The 13,662-nt window shown below is 41.8% G+C and overlaps 1 protein-coding gene and 1 pseudogene across 2 annotated transcripts in view; both read left to right on the top strand.

Annotated features, from left to right (window-relative positions):
* The window catches only part of col25a1 (collagen type XXV alpha 1 chain), a 557,626-nt gene that overhangs the window by 439,147 nt on the left and 104,817 nt on the right, over positions 1-13,662 (top strand). The window lies entirely within an intron of this gene.
* LOC311080108 (putative inhibitor of apoptosis) lies at positions 10,503-12,822 on the top strand (annotated as a pseudogene). Its single transcript has one exon. The product of its transcript is annotated as a putative inhibitor of apoptosis (transcript).

Genomic DNA, 13,662 nt, shown 5'->3' on the forward strand with positions numbered 1-13,662 from the left:
TTCACAAATACAATTATATTGAATTCAGAAAATTTCACTATGGAATATTTACTTTATCATAATTTCAATTTAGTATGTCATCATTTAAACTTTTCATCTCATAATTATGACGCATAGTCATAATTTTAATTTAAACTTTTTAAGTCATAATTTTGACTTTTTGACATAATTATTACTTAATTCAGAATTACAATTTTTGTCAATTACGCCTTTTTAATTTAATACTTAAAACGATTTTAAGTCATAATTTGGTAACACTATTTTGATGGTTCTTTTGAACGAGCTGTTGACTATAGTGTTGCACCTGCATCTCCACTTACTCGCTTGTGAGAGTCAGAGTGTGTAAAGTAAACTCTCATTAGTGTTAGTAGAGTATTAATGGACTGGTAGGGTTATGGTTAGAATAAGTTGAGATATAGTTGAGTTACTTATAATCAGTAGAATACCTGTTGGGGAGCATCACAATAAAGAGTTAGCAGATATTAAGCATAGTCTATTTTTCAGTTGTTTAAATGACAAAATACCATTTCTTCAACCGAGTGAATCTAGGCCTTCAGAAGTCATAACTTCAGGGGTCAACGGTTTAGGTCAGTTGGCGAAAACCCTACATGTGTAAGGTAGTTTTCCAGATTTTCCCCCATAATCAAATACTGTATTACACTTTTCAAAGGATAATCTAGCTTTAAAGTTAGAATAAAAAGACCTGTTGTGTTCTGACACAAGGCCATTAACTGGTTCTTTTTGCTTATTTCTACAAATATCAACCTGATAAATATGGACTTAATACATGATTAAACAAGATAATTTTTAAGAAAAAAAGAAAAAAACAGTGTTTTAAAATTCAACTAAACCATGATACCGGATGATTTTTTGACAGTTTTCGGCATAGTTTCAGGCATAGTGCAACCATGCAATGTTTGAGAAATCTAATATCGGTGTAATCTTTGCGAGGTCTCACTCACAACGCACAACTTTGTGTTGGCTGATCCCGGCATACCTTTACTAAAATAAAATATTATGGAAGTCATTGTACTGTAATTGTAAACCATATTTTATTTATTAATATTATGGCTTCATGTTGATTTCAAGTTTTTTGTTTTGTTTGTTATTAACTAACACTTCAACATCCAAAAGTAAAGAGATGTATGAGCTAAGGATGTTCTCTGACCCCAAATAAATAGATAATGGAATGTTCACAATACAGTAAGATATTCTCCTGCTTAGTATGTGTGTAAGTAGTTGTGCTTAAATCTCTGGATGTATTTTTACACACCATAGTGATGCAAAGTTCCACACTCTTGTAAAGCCTATGGACTAACTTTAAAACATAATCTTTATACAGGAATCACACGTGTCCTTACAATCCATGTAAGATTCAAAAACCAAATCACTAAGAATTTGTGATACACAAATAAATACACAAAAGTTTCCACTATATTGAGTCATCTTGTTCAGATAGCAGACGACACTGGTTCACATTTTGTATGTTGGTGTCACAGTGTCTGGTTGTGTTTCCCCGGGTGTCCACCAGATGTCCTCCTTTTCCCCACGGTGTCTTGCACTAGAACTTCATCCCCCACAATTCTGTCTGTGATTTGCACCCAGGTGTGGGTATTTGTAATCACCAGCTGTCTCTCGTTATCCCCTTGTCAGTCATGTATTTAAAGCCCTGTTTGTCTTGTGTTCTTTGTGTATCAATGTTATACGTCACACTGTGTCTGTTTCCTGTGTTCCCTACCTGAGTCTGTTTATTGTTTTGTACTGCCTTACTGGATTTTGAACCCTGCCTGTTTTGACCACGACTTTGGATTACCCTCTAATAAAGAAACCTCGTTTGCTGCAATTGGATCCTGAGCTCTCTTCTTGTGCGGTACGTGACAGATTGATACACCATGTATGGATCCAGCAGTTCGGGGTTTCGTATCCTTCCCCCTACCACTGAGAAGGAGAGGAGGGGAAGACTCAAAAATTTAATGGCCCTACGCCAGCAGGGTCAGACAGTGAGGTGTTTGTCTCAGACCTTTTGGACGTTATCGAGAGGCATGAACTATAATGATGCAACCCTGAAGGAGTTTTTTAATCACTGCCTGGATGACCCGTTGCCGCAATGGGAGATGAAGGGGCTGGAGATCCTTGACTTTTGGGGGTTTACTGTGTATCTACACCATCGTAGCCAATGGGATACACCAGCTTCATCGCTGCCCAGCCCAGAGAAAGCTTCATCGCTGCCCAGCCCAGAGAAAGCTTCATCGCTGCCCAGCCCAGAGAAGGCTTCATCGCTGCCCAGCACAGAGAAAGCTTCATCGCTGCCCAGCCCAGAGAAAGCTTCATCGCCGCCCAGCCCAGAGAGTGCACCCCCCCTGCCCAGCCCGGAGAGTGCATCCCCGCTGCCCAGACCAGACACCACCCAAGCCCCAGAACCCAGTTCAGAGCCTGCACCTCACCGTCGTAAGCGACGAAGGAAGAGGAAGACCCCCGATTCCCCCAATGTCCCGGAAGTCGCTGCTGTAGAGGAGGAAGCCGTCCCTGAGGCCGCTGCTGCTGCTGCGGAGGAGGAAGCTGTCCCTGAGGCCGCTGCTGCTGCTGCTGCGGAGGAGGAAGCTGTCCCTGAGGCCGCTGCTGCGGAGAAGGAGGAAGCTGTCCCTGAGGCCGCTGCTGCTGCTGCTGCTGCGGAGGAAGCTGTCCCTGAGGCCGCTGCTGCTGCTGCGGAGGAGGAGGAGGAAGCTGTCCCTGAGGCCGCTGCTGCTGCGGAGGAGGAAGCTGTCCCTGAGGCCGCTGCTGCTGCTGCGGAGGATGAGGAAGCTGTCCCTGAGGCCGCTGCTGCGGAGGATGAGGAAGCTGTCCCTGAGGCCGCTGCTGCTGCGGGGAGGGCTGCCCCGGAGGCCGTCCACGGGCTGCTCGCCCTGCCGGCCCCGGCCACGCTGTTAGCCCTGCCGGCCCCGGCCACGCTGTTAGCCCTGCCGGCCCCGGCCACGCTGTTAGCCCTGCCGGCCCCGGCCACGCTGTTAGCCCTGCCGGCCCCGGCCACGCTGTTAGCCCTGCCGGCCCCGCCCACGCTGCTAGCCCTGCCGGCCCCGGCCACGCTATTAGCCCTGCCGGCCCCGGCCACGCTGCTAGTCCTGCCGGCCCCGCCCACGCTGCTAGTCCTGCCGGCTCCGCCCACGCGGCTAGCCTTGCTGGCTCCGCCCAAGCTGCTAGCCCTGCCGGCCCCGCCCACGCTGCTAGCCTTGCCGGTCCCGCCTAAGTTCTTCATCCAGCCTAGTATCTGCCCAGCTGAGCCTGAGCTGGTGGTGCCTGTTCCAGTGCCTGAGCCGGTGGTGCCAGTTCCAGTGCCTGAGCCGGTGGTGCCAGTTCCAGTGCCTGAGCCGGTGGTGCCAGTTCCAGTGCCTGAGCCGGTGGTGCCAGTTCCAGTGCCTGAGCCGGTGGTGCCAGTTCCAGTGCCTGAGCCGGTGGTGCCAGTTCCAGTGCCTGAGCCGGTGGTGCCAGTTTCAGTTCCAGTGCCTGAGCCGGTGGAGTCTGTTCCAGTGCCTGAGCCGGTGGAGTCTGTTCCAGTGCCTGAGCCGGTGGAGTCTGTTCCAGTGCCTGAGCCGGTGGAGTCTGTTCCAGTGCCTGAGCCGGTGGAGTCTGTTCCAGTGCCTGAGCCGGTGGAGTCTGTTCCAGTGCCTGAGCCGGTGGTGTCTGTTCCAGTGCCTGAGCCGGTGGTGTCTGTTCCTGAGCCGGTGATGCCTGTTCCTTGGCCGCCCGAGAGAGAGTCTCCGCCCTGGCCACCCGAAAGGTCGTCTCCACCCTGGTCGCCCGAGGGAAAGTCTCCACCCTGGCCGCCCGATGGACTGTTCGCTTCGCCCCGGCCGCCCGGTGGACTGTTCGCTTCGCCCCGGCCGCCCGGTGGGCGGTTCGCTTCGCCTTGGCCGCCCGATGGACTGTTCGCTTCGCCCCGGCCGCCCGATGGACTGTTCGCTTCGCCCCGGCCGCCCGGTGGGCGGTTTGCTTCGCCTTGGCCGGCCGATGGACTGTTTGCTTCGCCCCGGCCGCCGGATGGACTGATTGCTTCGCCCTGTTCCCCCGATGTACTGTGTGTGTCACCCTGGACCCCTTTGAGTCTGTTACCCCCTGTTTCTGTTTCCCTTCATGGACCTGGCCCCCCGTCCCTCCCCCTGATCCTCCACCGTGCCACCTCCCTCCTGAACTTTTGTTTTGTTCCGTGTCCTGTCTTGGAGTGTCTGGGAGCCACTCCGTAGAGGGGGGGTTATGTCACAGTGTCTGGTTGTGTTTCCCCGGGTGTCCACCAGATGTCCTCCTTTTCCCCACGGTGTCTTGCACTAGAACTTCATCCCCCACAATTCTGTCTGTGATTTGCACCCAGGTGTGGGTATTTGTAATCACCAGCTGTCTCTCGTTATCCCCTTGTCAGTCATGTATTTAAAGCCCTGTTTGTCTTGTGTTCTTTGTGTATCAATGTTATACGTCACACTGTGTCTGTTTCCTGTGTTCCCTACCTGAGTCTGTTTATTGTTTTGTACTGCCTTACTGGATTTTGAACCCTGCCTGTTTTGACCACGACTTTGGATTACCCTCTAATAAAGAAACCTCGTTTGCTGCAATTGGATCCTGAGCTCTCTTCTTGTGCGGTACGTGACAGATGGACTGTATGTGTTTTAGGTGAAGACGTTTCTTTGAGAGCCGTCAACATTCAGTGTTTATAGAAATAAATGACGATTAAGAATTTAAGTGATAGTCTTTCTGTTTGACTAAATTGATACTTTGTTTAGTGCAACTTTCCCTCTATCTACGAATCACACAAAGTATGAGTAACAAAGTTACACTTAAACTATTACAAAAGAATCACATCTGACTATTGCACCGAGAGATGCATATTCATCAAAACTTGAAGCTGTTAAACAAAGTTCCACACTTTGGTGAAACCTGCAGATAAAATTGCACCAAAAGTAAATTCTAGAGGTCAACTGGGTTAAAAGTAAATGCATCATCATTTTACATATTAGTCAATTATGCTGTGTCTTTTGGTTTTTGTACAGTTTGCAAAAAGTATATAGTCTCAGAGCGTGGTCAAACATGTTCATATAGGAATGTATGAAAAACATGAACAAATATTGCATAAAGATAATTAAATGACGGTCCTTCTAGTATGAGAGTGTTTAAGACTAAACAAATCATATTTATTTTAGAACATCTTTCTGCTATGTCTACGAAACATCGATGTGAAAGATGAGTATTGCTGTTTTTTCTGTTACATATTACACTTCAAACTCGTCTAACTATTACACTTATTTTGTTATTATTACACAGTTATTTTGTTTGTGTGTTTGTGTGCGTTTGTGTGTCGCTAAACAACAGTTAAGCTAATGAATTACAGTTGATACGTGGTATTTTTACGTGAAAGGAGGGTTGATTCATTTTTTATTCTGTCCACACCAATACTTTGAGTTTTAGGCATCTGTCTTTTAGGCTCGATCCAGAAAACAGACGTTGTGTTTTATGTCTCAATAATTGTTCTTCTTTCTATGATCTTCTTTTTATTCGGCATAATGCCGAATGTTTTAACATATCGTAAATTTCAATGGTTAGATAAATCACCTAACTATTATATCTAACAATCAAAAGTTATATGTGAAACAAGCTCAGTCGCATTAGAGTTGGATTCTTGTTTATATTGAACATTGTTATTGAAGCGCATGTTTAACAGCGCTATTATTCTCGGCCTCATCAAAGTTTTCACCGGACCATACCGACTCTGAAACATACGGAGCCCCTAAAGGGACGTGGTGGTGGAAAATATTTTTAGGATGGGAGATTTTTTTTTTTCAAATCTTTTGCGTTCCCTCGCAAAACTTTTGCGTTCCCCCGAGAAACTTTGCGTTCCCACGCAAAACTTTTGCGTTCCCTCGCAAAGATATTTGCGTTCCCTCGCAAAGATATTTGCGTTCCCACGCAAAACCTGTTTTGAGCTCGGACAGACACTTCCTGTTTAATGTCCCGCTGGCAGTGTTTCAGAGCTCCGTACGTTAATGGAGCGTTTCATAGTGTTTGAACTTGGACTCAAATATAAAGAAATGCGGTCAGTGCTTAACTAAAGGAGTTCAGTGAAGTTGGCAATATTCACATAGGCTATTCGAACTTCCCTATTCTTGAGCTAAACGTTGTTAAAACACAAACGACACCTATTTACAATCACAGTAACCTAGACAACGAGCTACAACCCGATTGGGAACGCAAATAACTTTGCGAGGGAACGCAAAAGTTTTGCGTGGGAACGCAAATATCTTTGCGAGGGAACGCAAAAGTTTTGCGTGGGAACGCAAAGTTTCTCGGGGGAACGCAAAAGTTTTGCGAGGGAACGCAAAAGATTTTTTTTTTAAAAATCTCCCAACCTAAATTATTTTCCACCACCACGTCCCTTTAGGGGCTCCGTAGAAACAAGACCAAATATTAGCGCGTAACATTTGTTTGCATTTCTTCTGAAACAACCTGTTTTGAAATTGTTTAACATCACTAGCGTAACACTTATCGTATTGCCGGGTGTGATTGTAATGTTTTCTTTACACTTTCCCCCGGATATCTGTTTCCTACAGTTAGCTGTAATGTTAGTGAACTCTAGGTCTTCTCTTTGTTCATATACGACAGTATTCGCATGAATTGGTTTGATTTGATAAAATGATGGTTTAAACCATCATCTTCACGTGAGACATTTACATTATATTATTATTATACCGTCCTAGTTTTTAAATAGCGCTAAAATGTATATTTTACATTTTAACCCTTTATGCGGATATAGAATACCACACAAGGTTCTCTGTTCTCTGGTTCTATGTTTTTAAAAATACCGCGAAACAAAGACAAGGATCCTCAAAATCTGTGCATACAACAAAACACATGTAGGTGTACGATGATTTATCAGAAAATTACTTTTGTTTGAAGAAAAACTTAAATCAGCTGGTGCTTGATAACTATTGAAGTTATTAAATACGGTAATGATGTGTTTAATGCGATATTGATTTTAACTCAATGCGCTAAAGGTCTATGAACTTTAACATCTTAATAGTTAACTTAACCCTCTGAGGTCTGAGCTGTTTTCTGGGCCCTGGAGGTGTTCTGACATGCTCTGACATTTCTGGTTATTTCTGTTACTTGTGACATTTTCATGGCTAAAGTCTAATTACACTGTATTCAGCACAAACTCTGCTACAATAATATATCAACAGCATGTATGTAAAAGTTTGTAGTTTTGAGATAATGACATTTATGCGTGGTTTGTGAAAATACAAAAAAAAATTCTCACTGAAATAAGGCTATGAAACCCATACTGATTATTTCTTCACAAGACTTTTGAAAATTGTATCACGTAGCCTAGAATATTTGCTCTAAAACTATGTGAAAATCACCCTGATTGCTCATTCAGATAAGACAATATATTGATTTAAAAATTTTACGACGTGTTTTGTGTGAAAAAGCCTTATGCGAGAGCTCATTAATATGTAAGCTTTTCTCACCTGAGAAAGACAAAGACCCTCCCCTAATGGCCCTATTAGGAGCTATCAGGCCCTGCCATTCTGGGCAACCTTGCACAATACTGTAAATGAGGAGATTTAAAAAAAGAATGGCTTTTAAATTGTTTGGATTTATTTACAACACAACATAGTCCAAAGATACACACAGCAAATGCCAAAAAAGCACTTATTGAAAACAATGATCCAAAGACAGAGACCTTTGTGCCATTCCTAAAAACATTGTACATACCTTTCATTTCCAAGGTGTTTGATTTTCACTTTACCATGTTCATGTTCACTGAAGTCCTCAGTGGCATCTGGGCCCTGAAAAAAAAAAAGTGAACATACTGACATCAAGAGAAAGGCCTGCACGATTTTGGGAATAAATTTTAGATTTTTCTGGTTAAAATTGCTTTTTAAAATTCACAGAATACACACACACACACACAAATGTTTCCAACAATATATAATATAATGAACAGTGAACACCAGGTTTGTTGTGCCTTGTAGGCATAAGCTATGCGCAGTGCTGGATAAAATATGATACATTCAAACGTGATCACGATCCAAAATATGATACATTCAAACGCGATCGCGCTGCAAAATATGATACATTCAAACGCGATCGCGCTGCAAAACATGATACATTCAAACGCGATCACGATCCAAAATATGATACATTCAAACGCGATCACGATCCAAAATATGATACATTCAAACGCGATCGCGCTGCAAAATATGATACATTCAAACGCGATCGCGCTGCAAAATATGATACATTCAAACGCGATCACGATCCAAAATATGATACATTCAAACGCGATCACGATCCAAAATATGATACATTCAAACGCGATCGCGCTCAAATATAAAACATTATGGTTACCATATACATATCTACGTTTGAGCAGATATCCACAAACACAGTAACAGTAAACACGGGTCTAAATATTATAATATTCACCATATATCTAGCAACAGTTCAACTGCAATGTGAAATTTATGCAACAATAGCAAACTAATATGTAAGTATATAATTTCTTACCTTATCTTTCTTGTCTTCAAATCGGGTTCTTCTTCTTCTGATGTAAATCCAATGTAAGCTCAGGCACGTCTTTCAAACTCGACGAAAAGTGAAGTGAAGTGTTTTGTTGTTGAGGTAATGAGCGCGATCGCGTTCCATGTGGAGATTTGCATGTGAATATCTTTTGCGCGAGTAGGCGTGGTAAATTAAAAAATAATTAGGAAGCGTTTGAGAAGCTGGACATCTTGTTGGTTTTATACAAATTACTTAAACAGAGAATATTTGTTTTCGTTTTGAATCCGATCATTTAAAAGTACACACTTAAATGTTTATAAAGGTGTATGGCTCATAAATGTGTGACAAGTATTCGCTGAGTTTTGTTTCAGTTTATAGACGTGCTCAAGAAAAAAAAGTTCACCGCGACGGAGAGGCAGAACGCACACCCTGTCTATTTTCTTTATTTTACAAAAGCACAATGTTTTGATTTGATTGTAAGTGGACACATACAAAAGTAGAAATATCACAGATTCTTTTTTTATATTTCTTTTTTCTGTATGACCATAAATGACGAAGAAATTTAAGTTTATAGTGCTACAATGTGGAGAAAATCCAGCAAAACGCGCCCGCGCGTTTGTCGACCTCAGAGGGTTAAAGCATGCGCAAAATGAAATAGATCCTAACTACTTTCTAAATGTTTGTTACAGAACTTATGGCGAACAATTTACCCATGCATATGTTTAATCAGATTTTGTAACTGGATTGAGTAAAAATAATAAACTTCTCTCTGGTGGCATAACTTCTCCATGACGCTACTTCTGTTGCATCGTGACTATAATTTACATAGTTATTTATGGCTTTCCTGATGACGACACCCCTATACAACCCCTCCAGTGGGGCGAGGGGCGGACCCCAATCGCCATCCTGATAAATATTTCAGGACATCGCACGCTCTAGCTCTACTTCTAGCTCTACTTCTAGCTCTACTAGCCTCGGACTGCTGTGCTACTGCATCATCTTATTGATCAAAAGTTGAAGGACTGTCAAAGCCTGCTTCAACATTTGCCTGATGAAAACTACGCTCCTGACCCAAAAACACAAACTTCCGAGCATTAACGCACAAACCCTGGACGACTGTGCCGCAAGGACTCACTCAGGCGATTCCAGGAACGAAAAGCATCTTTCATCATCGAATAGTGGACTATTCGAAAAGTTGAAAAAATGGCGACGCAAAACCTGATGGAGAACAAGTATCATCCAGCATGTGAGTGCGCCACGGGCAAAGAGTGTCCTTTAAGAGCTACGCTAGACTCTATGTTTAAAGATCATTTTAGAGGCCAGATGGTTGGCTTGATGCACAGGATCATCGATGCTGCGTGTGGTATGAAAAACGATTGTGCACAGGATACCAAACGTGTGACAAATCTCAAAAATGAAATGGATGTCGTAAGAGGCCTGACAAAGTCATGGACTGATGTAACGCCCATGTTTTTTAACAGCAAAGAGCCGAACGGCGTAATCCTCAGAAAAGTTCTGGATGTGCTGCGTGCATGTTGTGATGAATTTGAAATCACCGAGATACTCGCTATTTGTACTTTTGTAACAGATCTCTGTGTGTCACTGGTGTCAAAAAATGCAAAAACTGACGTTGGTGAATTAGTTGAAAGTCTGGTAAACTACATCCTAGAGCAAGACATGATAGCCTGCAGAGATTTTCTATTCTGGTTAGACCATCTGTAAATGTCATTATTGTTTTACTTTATGTACTGCCGATCTATCATTTTCTTCACTACTTCAATGTATGAAAGTATAATGTTGAAATAAAAATTTCTGAATGAAAAAATGTCTGAGCTCATAATAATAGTATTATAATAGTATACATAATAATATTTAGAATAATAATATTTAGAATAATAATATTTAGAATAATTAAAAATACTATATGATTTAAAAGATTAAATATTTCAATATTTCAATATTTGATTTCTGCATTTAAATGACTGTATTCCTGAGGTGGCAACCATTTCCAAGATGTGAATACCTGAAATTGTGTGGTGATTTTTCAATTTTTGAAATTGTGGTGTTGAACAAAATTTGATTTTGTTCTTAGCATCGGTTCCTGCATCATAGAGGGTATTTAATAAGATTAATAAGATTATGTGTTCTGTCATGGACGACTAGACACTAGTCATGGGATGTCCAGCAGAGAGAAGGGCTTGAGTGGACACGCCCTGTGGTCACATTTTTACCCGCCACCGCAAACCTCCTGTCGTCCTCTCACTCTGCCTTTTCCCCCGCTTCGCAACGTAGCCATCCTACAGCTTTCCGCCCCTGCGACAGCCGTAACATCGACCACCACGGCATCCATTTCAGGCCAAATGGAGGAGCAGGTGGGTTACTTAAACACGGCATTCAGCAACCTGGCCCTCTCCAGTCCTATGTCTCACCAGCGACCTCCGACTTGTCACAATCCTGGCATGCGTCGGGAACTGGAACGCCTTGACACCTTTCAGAATTGGACTCTTGCTACATTAACTCCAGCCGAGCTTGCCAAAAGCAGTTTCTACTACCTTGGCCAGGGCGACAGAGTGGCTTGCTTCAGTTGTGGAGGCCAGCTTAGCAACTGGGAACCGGGAGATCGGGCAGTATCAGAGCACCAGAGGCATTACCCCAACTGCCGCTTCGTTCGAGGTGACCGTGCAGATAATGTACCTTTATCTGGTGGCGGCCTTTCCAATGGATCGGCAATGCAACAGTGTGAAGAAAGGTTGCTCACATTTGTCAACTGGCCCTCAAGAATAACTGTTCGACCAGACCAATTGGCTAAGGCTGGTTTTTACTATGTTGGTCGTAATGATGACGTGAAGTGCTTTTGTTGTGATGGTGGACTCAGATGTTGGGAGTCTGGTGATGATCCATGGAGAGAACATGCTAAGTGGTTTCCAAGATGTGAATACCTGTTGCAAGAAAAGGGCCAAGAGTTTGTTCATCAGATTCAAGCAAGATTTCCAAGACTATTTGAACAGCTATTGACTAATGGAGACAGCGACTCAAGAGAATTTGTTGATCCACCTGTTGTACAACTGGGTACTGGAGAAGACCGTTCAGAAGATGCAGTGATGATGAACAATCCTGTGGTGAAGCAAACCGTTCAAAGCAAAATCCTTGCAAGTGGAGAAAATTACGAAACCGTTCAAGAGTTGGTGTCTGATTTACTAAGTGCAGAAGATGTGAAGAGAGAGGAGGAGCGAGAAAGTAAGTTTCTTACTTTTCTTAAGAAACATCATCTTGCCATGTCACAGCAACTAAAAAGTGTGCAGAGCTTATTGGACCATCTCCTAGAGGAGAACGTCATCTCGCAGAAAGAGTATGGCATTATTCGTAACTGCACTACAGTCAAGCAGCAGACAGGGCAGCTCATTGAGTTAGTCCTGTCGAAAGGAAATGCAGCAGCATAAGTCTTCTGCAACTGGATCAAGAAAAAGATGATTGCCTGCTGAGAGAACTGATGGCCCAGACCAATGAAGCTGCATCACCGAGTCAAGATCTTTCAGACTTGCCTATGGAGGAACAGTTAACAAGACTTTAAGAGGAGCGCACATGCAAAGTTTGCATGGATAAGGAAGTGAACATTGTCTTCATCCCCTGTGGTCACCTAGTTGTGTGCAAAGAATGTGCATCTTCTCTGCGCAAGTGCCCCATATGTAGAGGCTTGGTCAAAGGCGCTGTCCGTACTTTCCTATCATAAAGTTTTCCTATCATTTGGATTTGCAAATTTACATTTAGCTTGATGAATAAAAACAATGTAACCAAAAAAAAAAGAAAAAAAAAAAAAGATACAACTTAGTCTAAATAAGAGCAACGTAGAGTCCTCGGATTTCTTAAAAACATTGTGACACCATGGACCATCTAAAGTTTTTGAACAGACATTATTTAGTAACAATTATAATTTATATCATACATAAGTCTTCTAAAAGATAAATAGAAGATATGAATGTATTCAAACTTTAAAGATTTGATTTAAACAGTCTTTTAATTTTAAACTTTTAAGGTTATGCTTTTAAATGAATTTAGTATAAACTCTGGATGTAGTATGCTCTGGAACGCAGACTAGATTTACTGTGACATTGTCCCCCCGAGACTCATCTGGTCTGTAAGTCCTCTCGTCTCTGTGAGGGTCTGGAACATTTATTTCACACTGTAGTGTATCTCTGAAGGATCTGGAGCTGTTTTGATTATGACAACTTAAACTATTTTCTTTTTGGATTGTTTTTATTGTTGCATAAAGAACTACTTCACCTCTCTGGAAATGTAAGGTGTTTTTATTTATATATTTATTTAGCTAAAACTTTGTTTACATTTTATTAAATTATTTATTTATTTATTTATTTATTTATTTATTTATTTAATAGTTTTCTGTGATGGTCGTGTTTAGGTGTACGGGATAGAATATGCAGTTACGGTACAAAAATCATCATGGCTATGGAAAGCCATACAAATTTAAACTCCTGCATGGACAAAAAAAAAATGCTGATTTAAGACGACTAAATACAGTTTTTCAACCATCTAAAGTTTTTGAACAGACGCTGTTTAGTAGCAATTATAATTTAGGTCACTGTTAGACAAAATCATTTATATCATACATAAGTCTTCTAAGAAGATAAATAGAAGATATGAATGTATTCAAACTTTAAAGATTTTTTAAAGAAAGAAAGTTAAGAACTTTACACTTAAGACTAAAACAATCTTTCATTTTAAAAGATCACATTTACGATTATGCTTTGAAATAAATTTAGTACGAACAAAACTTTGGCTCTGGAAAGGTGTTAGCAGACTAACATTACAGTTACAGGTTACAGGTTCACAGTTTCTAAATGTTTTCATTGTTGCTCTCTCTCTGAAGATAGGCCTATGTGGTCATTTTCTCACAGATACAACTTAAGGAATTATTGAACATTTCACAGGTGTGAGATGACTTTTGTGACTCTCTAAAAATGTATGGTGTTTTTATTTATATATATTTATTTAGCTAAAACTTTGTTTACATTTTATTTAATTATTTATTTATTTATTTCATTTTTGAAAATGTAGGTTTCTGTGATGGTCGTGTTTAGGTGTACGGGATAGAATATGCAG

This window comes from Abramis brama (genome assembly GCF_963993115.1).
Source record: "Abramis brama genome assembly, chromosome: 3".
Taxonomy (NCBI): Eukaryota; Metazoa; Chordata; class Actinopteri; order Cypriniformes; family Leuciscidae; genus Abramis; species Abramis brama.